This window comes from Myotis yumanensis, unplaced genomic scaffold, assembly GCF_028538775.1.
Source record: "Myotis yumanensis isolate MYYU_CA2020_CCGP unplaced genomic scaffold, mMyoYum1.0.hap1 SCAF_2, whole genome shotgun sequence".
NCBI classification, from domain to species: Eukaryota; Metazoa; Chordata; class Mammalia; order Chiroptera; family Vespertilionidae; genus Myotis; species Myotis yumanensis.
In genome coordinates, this window is record NW_027223753.1 from 82,605,338 (window position 1) to 82,613,380 (window position 8,043).

Here is an 8,043-nt window from a genome sequence, read left to right on the forward strand (position 1 = left end):
AAATTTAATTCTCCTCACCCTGAACTAAGATATTTTGACTCATTTTAAGTTAGCAAAATAAATGAAAAGTTCCGATCACCAGATATGCATTCATGATAATTTCATTTTGATAAATATTAAAATTTCCAGGTTTAACAAAATGCAACAAATATCTAAAGTGGTTTACATTCTGTTTATTATCACAAAATCCCTAATGTGTAAAATAAAGAAGCTATCCCTACTGAAGCATTTGTATACGAAGTTTCTTGTTCTATAATTTGGAATTTGTCTCCCCAAGTTCTTATTTTTTTCTCAATTACAAATCATAATAGCTGATATTTATTACACACTGTATCCAATGTAACACAGTTATTTAGTAGCAGAATTATTAGACTCTTAACCACTGCAGCTAAGAAATATCTTAATTGAGAGCTTGAGTTCAAATATATTTTATCCCATTAAACCATGAGTTTTGGAACAGGAAGAGAAAAAAGCAAACTTCAATGTTCTCTCATTACAACCTCACTAAGCAACAACTCCTTCGACACTTGCCTTCTAGTCATGTTCAGACATTGTTTAATGAGGTGATATCAACACACGCAAAACACATGAAAATAGTACTTCTGTTGTCTGTCTTAAAATCAGTTCTCTTCATGGATAGTTTTAAAGTTTGATTAGAAAAACCCAGCTCCTGCCATTCAGAAGGCTTGAAAAAGAAAAACAAACACCCTGCTGAGTCTATAGAAGTTGAAAATTCAGAACTCACAAACTCTTATCTGCCCATTGCTCCCCCAACCCGACCCAGGGCAGTAGGCAAATCTGCTCTAAAAGGCAAATATTGACCATTATATCCCTACAAGTAGAGAAAAATGTGCTCCTTTATACGCTGTTCCAAAGCAATATAAATAGCCTGGCTCAAAGAAGGTATATTGGTCCCTTGGAGTAAAAATCCTGTGGCCATACAGGAGAGTTTAAATCATATTTGTTTTAAAATCTCCAAGCGATACCTAATTAACATCATACTTAATCTCTTAGAGAAATGAAAGATCCGGCCAAATGACAGGAATTTCACCTAACTTGAAAGAAGCCCTGTGTTGGTTGACAATAGACTACGGTCTTAGCAATCCTATGTAATAATAGACAAAATGGTAATTGACCATAACTTCGCTATGCCTCCCATTAGTTAATCAGTGCGATCATTGGCAGCTACCAGCCCTGATCGCCCCTCAGGGTTTCTCCACCTCCCCCGCTCCTGAGGGGCGATCGGGGCCAGCAGCCACCTCTCACACCCACTGCCAGTGACAGCCCCGCTCACACCCACTGCTGGCAGTGGCCCCAATCGCTCCATGCCGGCAGCGGGTGTGAGCAGGGCCAGCACTGCCAGCACATGGCAGCCACAGTGACGGGAGTGGGGTTGCTGGCAGACAGGAGACTAGGGACTGTGGTGGGAGGGGCCAGGCAGGGGTGCAGAAGATGGGCCGAGACCCGCCTCTGTGTCCACCACAGCCTTGCGGCCCACAGTTCCTTTCAGGGTGCACAAATTCGTGCACTGGGCCCCTAGTCCTATATAATAAAAGCCTAATATGCAAATCGACTGAACGGCGGAACAACCAGTTGCTATGATGCGCACTGACCACCAGGGGGCAGACGCTCAACACAAGAGCTTCCCCCTGGTGGTCAGTGTGCTCCCACAGGGGGAGCGCCACTCAGCCAGAAGCTGGGCTCACGGCTGGTGAGTATAGTGGCTGTGGCAGGAGCAGCGAGCCGAGCAGTAAGGAGTAGTGAGCAGGCAGACAGTAAAAAGCAAGTGGTCCTGGACTGCGAGAGGGCTGTCCAACTGCCAACTTAGGCCCGCACCCCATGGGGAACAGGCCTAAGCTGGCAGGCGGACATCCCCCAAGGGGTCCTGGACTGCAAGAGGGTGCAGGTCAGGCTGAGGGACCCCGCCCCCCATGCACAAATTTCGTTCACTGGGCCTCTAATAAAGAAATAAAAAGACATCCAGTTTTCTTATCAATGCCAAATCCTATATAATAAAACCTTAATATGCAAATTGACCAACCGGCAGAACCACCAGTTGCTATGATGCACACTGACCACCAGGGGGCAGATGCTCAATGCAGGAGCTGCCCCCAGTAGGGGTTGGTGAGCAGGCAGCACCAGGCCACCAGCCAAGGCAAGTGCCAGCGGGGGCCCCTGATTGCCCCACCCACCAGTCATCCCACAGAGGGAGGCAACCAGCAATGACAGCAGGGGGTGGAGCTGGTGAGTGGGCAGCACCAGGCTGCCAGCCAAGGCAGGTGCCACCGGGGGCCCCTACGATTGCCCCAACCACCGGCTGCCCCACAGATTGGCCCTGATTGCCAGCCAGGCCTAGGGACCCTACCCATGCACAAATTTCATGCACCGGGCCTCTAGTAGTTTCATAATTGCTTATAGAACTGAAGAAAATGAACATTTCACTGCAATCTATTCCACAAAGATAAGAAGAATTTTGAAACCAAGTATTACGAAAAATATTGTCAATAATTGGTAGTGGCCATATATTTCACCACTGAGCTATCTGACATATCAGTCAGTATCAATGTGACAAAAGTTGTGCTAATTAGAGAAATGTATCTTCTAAGAATCCTGGGGAACACAGCCAAAAGTAGATGGGATTGAGAAGAACTGTCTTATCCATCACTTTTTATCTGCTTATATTAATCGTCAGCCCATTTAAAAATATGTACATATTATTTGCCAACGAGGTAAGTGACAGGGAAACAGAGAGTTAAAAAACAAATACATCAAAAGCTCCCTATGGAGAGATCCAACATGATATCTCAGCCAAAAGTGTAATTTAATATTGAACAGATCACAGTAAACTTTTGATGTGCTTTAAATAAACTTTATTTTAAATGAATTACCTTTTGGCTGTGCTCAAAATGTTGTATTCAGAGAGTGAATGTCAAGATGTTGCTTCCTTTTCTTGGGTCATTAATTAGAGGCTCTCATCTCTTTCTAGGGCTCCCTGGCATCAAACCTTCTCCACGCTCACAGCTTATCTCATTTCAGTAGCAAAAATGTGTCAGAATATGAACTAGTTCCAATATTATCTGTTTTAAATTCATAGTTTATTTACTTATTGATTCCTGACACAGCTCTTAGCAGAATGGAAATCATTTGTTTCGAGTTTTCTCATCTATAAAATGAGGGTATTGAAGCCTGCCCTTTTCCCCAGGAAAGGATTTCATAAGTCTGAATTAGATTGTTCAGTAAAGCTCATTGATGAAAGGTTCCGTGTGATACTAATGCCGTAATACTATTGGAGTAAGGGACTAGATGAGGTATCAAAGGAAACTGTGTGCTCTACACTTCATTATAATAGTCAAACTATTTTAAAGGCTCTCTTTGTGACTAGATCTTTTGAACATTATAAATGAAGAATTGCACACCATCAGAGGCAAGCCAAGGGTATTGTGACCACACGCCACACGGGCTCTTCATGGATGAGGTACATAATGTGTCAAAGGAAAGATGCATGGCAGCATGTCCACTGACACCTTACCATCGCTTTCATACCTTGCTTTGCTAGATAGGCACAGGTCACAGGAAATACCCAGACGTGGGCTTGTTAACTGTAGGCAGATGTGGCAGATTTAGGCAGGAGTGGAGATCTGAAACAAACTCTGCTCAGTGGGGTGGAGAGGACTCTAGGCAAAAGGCAGGTAGAGTTGCCAGATAAAAACACGGGATATGTAATATTTGGGAATTACAAATATTAAAACGTATTATTCTTTGTGTTTTTTTAGAATTCAAATTTAACTGGGCATTCTCTATTTTTATTTGCTAAATCAGTCAACCCTAGGCAGAGAGCACCGGGAGGATTTCAAAAGGTGCAGGTGCAACTTCAAGGAAGAACCTATTCTAGTGGGCAGAACAGTATCTGTAGTCAACATGATCTTAGCCATAGCTAATGATGGTAGTGAGGGTAAGTGGTCAATGAAGGGAGTGAGGGCAGATGTGGGGAAGTTTGGGGAGATGAAAAGCACAGCAATTAGATTTGGACACAAGATCAAGGCCACCCTAACAAGAACAAACTGATGCTGGGTCCCAAAACATTGTTTCTGCCTTTATACCATTCACAAAACCAAACCCTCCCATCAGTAATACCTCACTTTATATCTCCCCAGAGGCGTTTCAAATTTCCCAAAAAGCAGATAGGGTCTGCAAAATCCACCCCAAGCTTCTAACATGTATCACCACCACAAATGAGTCTATTCCCCGATTGGCAATGTTTTGAAGATGACTGTTTCTTACAGAGAACGGATTTGAGGTGAGCAAGATAAAAGCAGGGAGACCCAAGCATACACTAATTCGGTAGATCAGGTGAAAGAAGATTTAGCGTTGAGCAGGGGGGATGGTGGCAGTGGAGGTGGAGAGAAGTGAAAAGACTAAACAAGTATTTTGGAGAAAGAATGGAGAAGTCTTAGTGAGGGTTTTCCTCTAGGACATAAGGGAGAGGAAAGTGCCAAGAATGCCTCCTAAGTTTCTGGGCAACCATAAAGACTTCTGTCGGGGGAGGAGCTGAGCCAATTAGATTATCTCTCCTGAAAGAAGACGCTGAGACCAGATGGTGGAAGTGGATACAGTTGAGATGTCACAATGCACCCCCAGAGGTAACTGCCGTTCTGATCTCAGGGCAGGAGGAAGATAAGCAACAGCAAAGAGCAAAACAAAGACACGTGTTCCATGGCCCCTAACGGGTGGCCTCAGAGGCTTTCTTTCTCTTCTTGGAACACACGTGTGTTTCTGCCTGAGTCCCCTGCCCTCTGTTTCCTAACTTGGAATGCTCCCCCACCCCCTCCATTTATCTCCTTTGTGTTTTTCAGCTACTCACTTAAATGTCATCCATTCAGAGAACGTTTCCTGACCACCCAATCTGAAATCGCACCCAGTTTCTCATTATCACATGATGCTCTTTTATTGTCTTCAAAACACCATCTTCTGAACTCATCATTGGTTCACAAGTCCACCACCTCACCCTCTAGAATGCAGGCTCCCAGACTGCAAAGATTTGCCTCTCCTTTTCATGCTGATTACCCAACGCCTGGAACAGCACCTGGTGCAGTGAGCCCTCAGGAAATGTTGCTGACCAGAGGTTCTGGGGGACACTTTCCCAGTTCCAGGTTCTAGTTCACAGGAAGTGACTATAGCTTGTTTTCTGCCCTTGGCTACTGTAAAATAGTCCCTTATAATAACCTTTCCTTTTCCCTGACCTCCTTCGAGTGGCTTCTTTTCCTTAGCAGTACAGGGCCATCCCAGAACACATATAGGAATCTAAATCATCACTATATGTCATAATAATGACATATCCCTGGGACAAAATCTAGGGGATATGTCAATGCTTAATAAGGGGAAGAGCCACAAATATTTAAAAATTAAAACAGATTTGCTTTCGCCGCCTCCCGAGTCTGACCCAGCTCAAGACTGTGATCCATGGAACCTAATGAGATGCTTGCTGCCCACCACTGCTCCTCAGACTCCGCCACAGGGGATGAGACCAGAGTCCCCCAGGGCACCGAGCTCATGCCTAAGAGAGTGGTCAGTCGCTCTCCAACCTGTGCCCGCTGCCGAAACCACGGTGTCACTGCTCACCTCAAGGGCCACAAGCGCCTCTGCCTCTTCCAGGCTTGCGAGTGTCACAAATGTGTCCTCATCTTGGAGCACCGAGGGGTCATGGCTGCCCCGGTGGCCTTGCGTAGGCAGCAGGAGGCACCGCTGAAGAGGCACCTGGCTCAGGAGCTGACGAGAGGGGCGGCTTCTCCTAAAGCTCACAGCCACGTCAAGAAGGTGGCCATGTGACCAGGGCTCCCCCCACCCCCCCGGAAAGGAGAGTATAGTGCCCCAGCCTCAGACCCTCCATGGGGCAGTCCCACTGGCACTGACCACCCCTGGGAAGGAGAATTCCCAGGTGCCTCTGCTGCTTAGCCGTCCCCCAGAACCCTTGCCTTTGCCCTGGACTCCAAGTGCTTGGACCCCTGGACATTGGCTGCCTCCAGGCCTTTCCATGCCACCCCCAGTAGTGTGCCGCTTGCTATGCCAAAGCCTGTTGTCCCTCTGCATTCCTTCCCTGGCTTTGATCCTGGTACCTCCCTCCAGCTGCCCACTCATGGGCCCTTCCCAAACTGCCCAGGATCTCACCCAATACAGACTGCTCCTCTTCCTGGAGAACCCCAAGGGCCCTCTGCCCTGCCCCACACATGCTCAGCTTTGATACTTCAGCCCTGTGGTACCCCAGACCCTCTTCTGCTTCAACCACAGGCCCCCGAGCCTCTCGCCTGGCCTGGACCTCTGCCTCTGCAGAGCAGCAGCTGCAGCGGGAGGCAGCTGAGGCTCTTGTGGGGCTGAAAGATTCATCCCAGGCTCCCTGCCTGACCCCTTCTGTCCCCACTAACTCTGCCTGGATCTCCCTGCTCCATCCAGCTCCTGCTGGAGGAAGAGGATTCCAGCCTGTTGGCCCTTCTCTCAGACCCAGTCCAGCCCCCTCCGTGGCTCTGCATATTGGGCATCTGGATTCCATCTTCCTCCTAAGCTAGAAGCCCAGACGTGGAAGCCTCACTGGGGCAGGTGCAACAGCCTGCAGACCCTGCATATCTGGTATTTTATTGAGGGATTTGTGCAGTAGGAGCTTCAGCTTTTTTTTAAGCCTTCAGGTGCTTTGTTATCTTTTGGTTCCTTTTTCAGCATGGGCATTTCCTTAGCCAACGGTGGATATGCTCTTACCCCCTTGGGTCTTGGGACCTTTTAATATCCCAACAAATATAGAACTGTGCAATTTAAGGTTCAAAATAGGTTTTTGGATGAATTCAAGTTCCAGGTTATTTATTTGACATGTGATTCTGTACATACCTGTGCACTTATGTCTGTCTCCATGCATGCAAAAACAGAAGAGTATTTTCATTTTGTGTCTAGGTTTGTGGAGTAAGAAAGAAATAAAGCTTTGTTGTTTTTAAAAAAAATTAAAACAGATTTTATTCTTATGTGTTGTCTTCCTCTCGTGCACAATCTCTGGGCACGGCCGGAGGTCTAGAGATGAGCAGGGGTTGGCCCTGCCATAAGGGAAGTCAGTCTGCAGAGGGCAGATAAGAGTGAAACTCGATGGCGGAACAGGTGGAAAGCTCTCCACGGCAGTCTGCCAATCATGCTGTGGGCCCTGAAGGCCACCAAGTGGTATTTTCCCACTGGCTCTGGAGGCAACAAAGGAAGGGAGGTCATTCCAGGTAGAGGAAACAACAGATGCAAAGCGCCGAGATGCTGAACCAGCAGATCAAGTTCTGGGACTCTCCATTCGCTGTGGCCAGAATTCAGGGCATTTATCGGATAGTGGCAGGAAATTGTACTGGGATAGTAGCAGGGATCAGATTGTATGGGCCAGTGTAAGGAAAACTCATTTTCTTTAATAAAATTAAAGCCCAGGACAGTAAAATCTAGCCCTGGAAAAAGCCTTTCCTGATTAACAGGACCTCACAGAGCCTGACTCCATTCCCTCCCAGGTTTTCCCACCCACTGGTAACTCTCAATAATAAAGCCTCCAGGACCCTGTGGTTGGAGCTGAGTAGCTGGGACTTTATTCCCTAGGTGACCGCGTACACACACACACACACACACACACACACATCTTTTCTTGAGACTGCCTTCAAAAGAGCTTAGGAAATATTAAAGCTGTAAGTGATGAATAATAAAGAGTATTGGAAGTTAAGAGGCTTGCTGGTCCCAGTCCAGGTTCCCATGGAAGGATATCCAGTGTTGCCAAGACCAGCGCCATTGTGCACCTCCTCAATGACAGCTTGCCCGAGAAAGGCAGTGAGCCAGGAATCCTCCAAAGCTGCCTGTTGTGGAGGCTGATGGAGATCGTAGAATCACAAGGAGCTTTAGTTCACTCATTTAACAGGAAAGACATTCATTAGGACTACTTGATTTTAATGAAAACAAAACCTATAGGCTGGGAGGGCACTCTGTCCTTTCAGAAATTCACATTAAATGACAGCCCGGGTGAACCTTGTCATCTGCGTTCTATCC

General features: G+C 46.7%; 1 pseudogene; it reads left to right on the forward strand.

Annotated features, from left to right (window-relative positions):
* Positions 1–5,460: 5,460 nt before the first annotated feature.
* On the forward strand, positions 5,461–6,560 carry LOC139001933 (doublesex- and mab-3-related transcription factor C2 pseudogene; annotated as a pseudogene).
* The last annotated feature ends 1,483 nt before the right edge of the window (positions 6,561–8,043 follow it).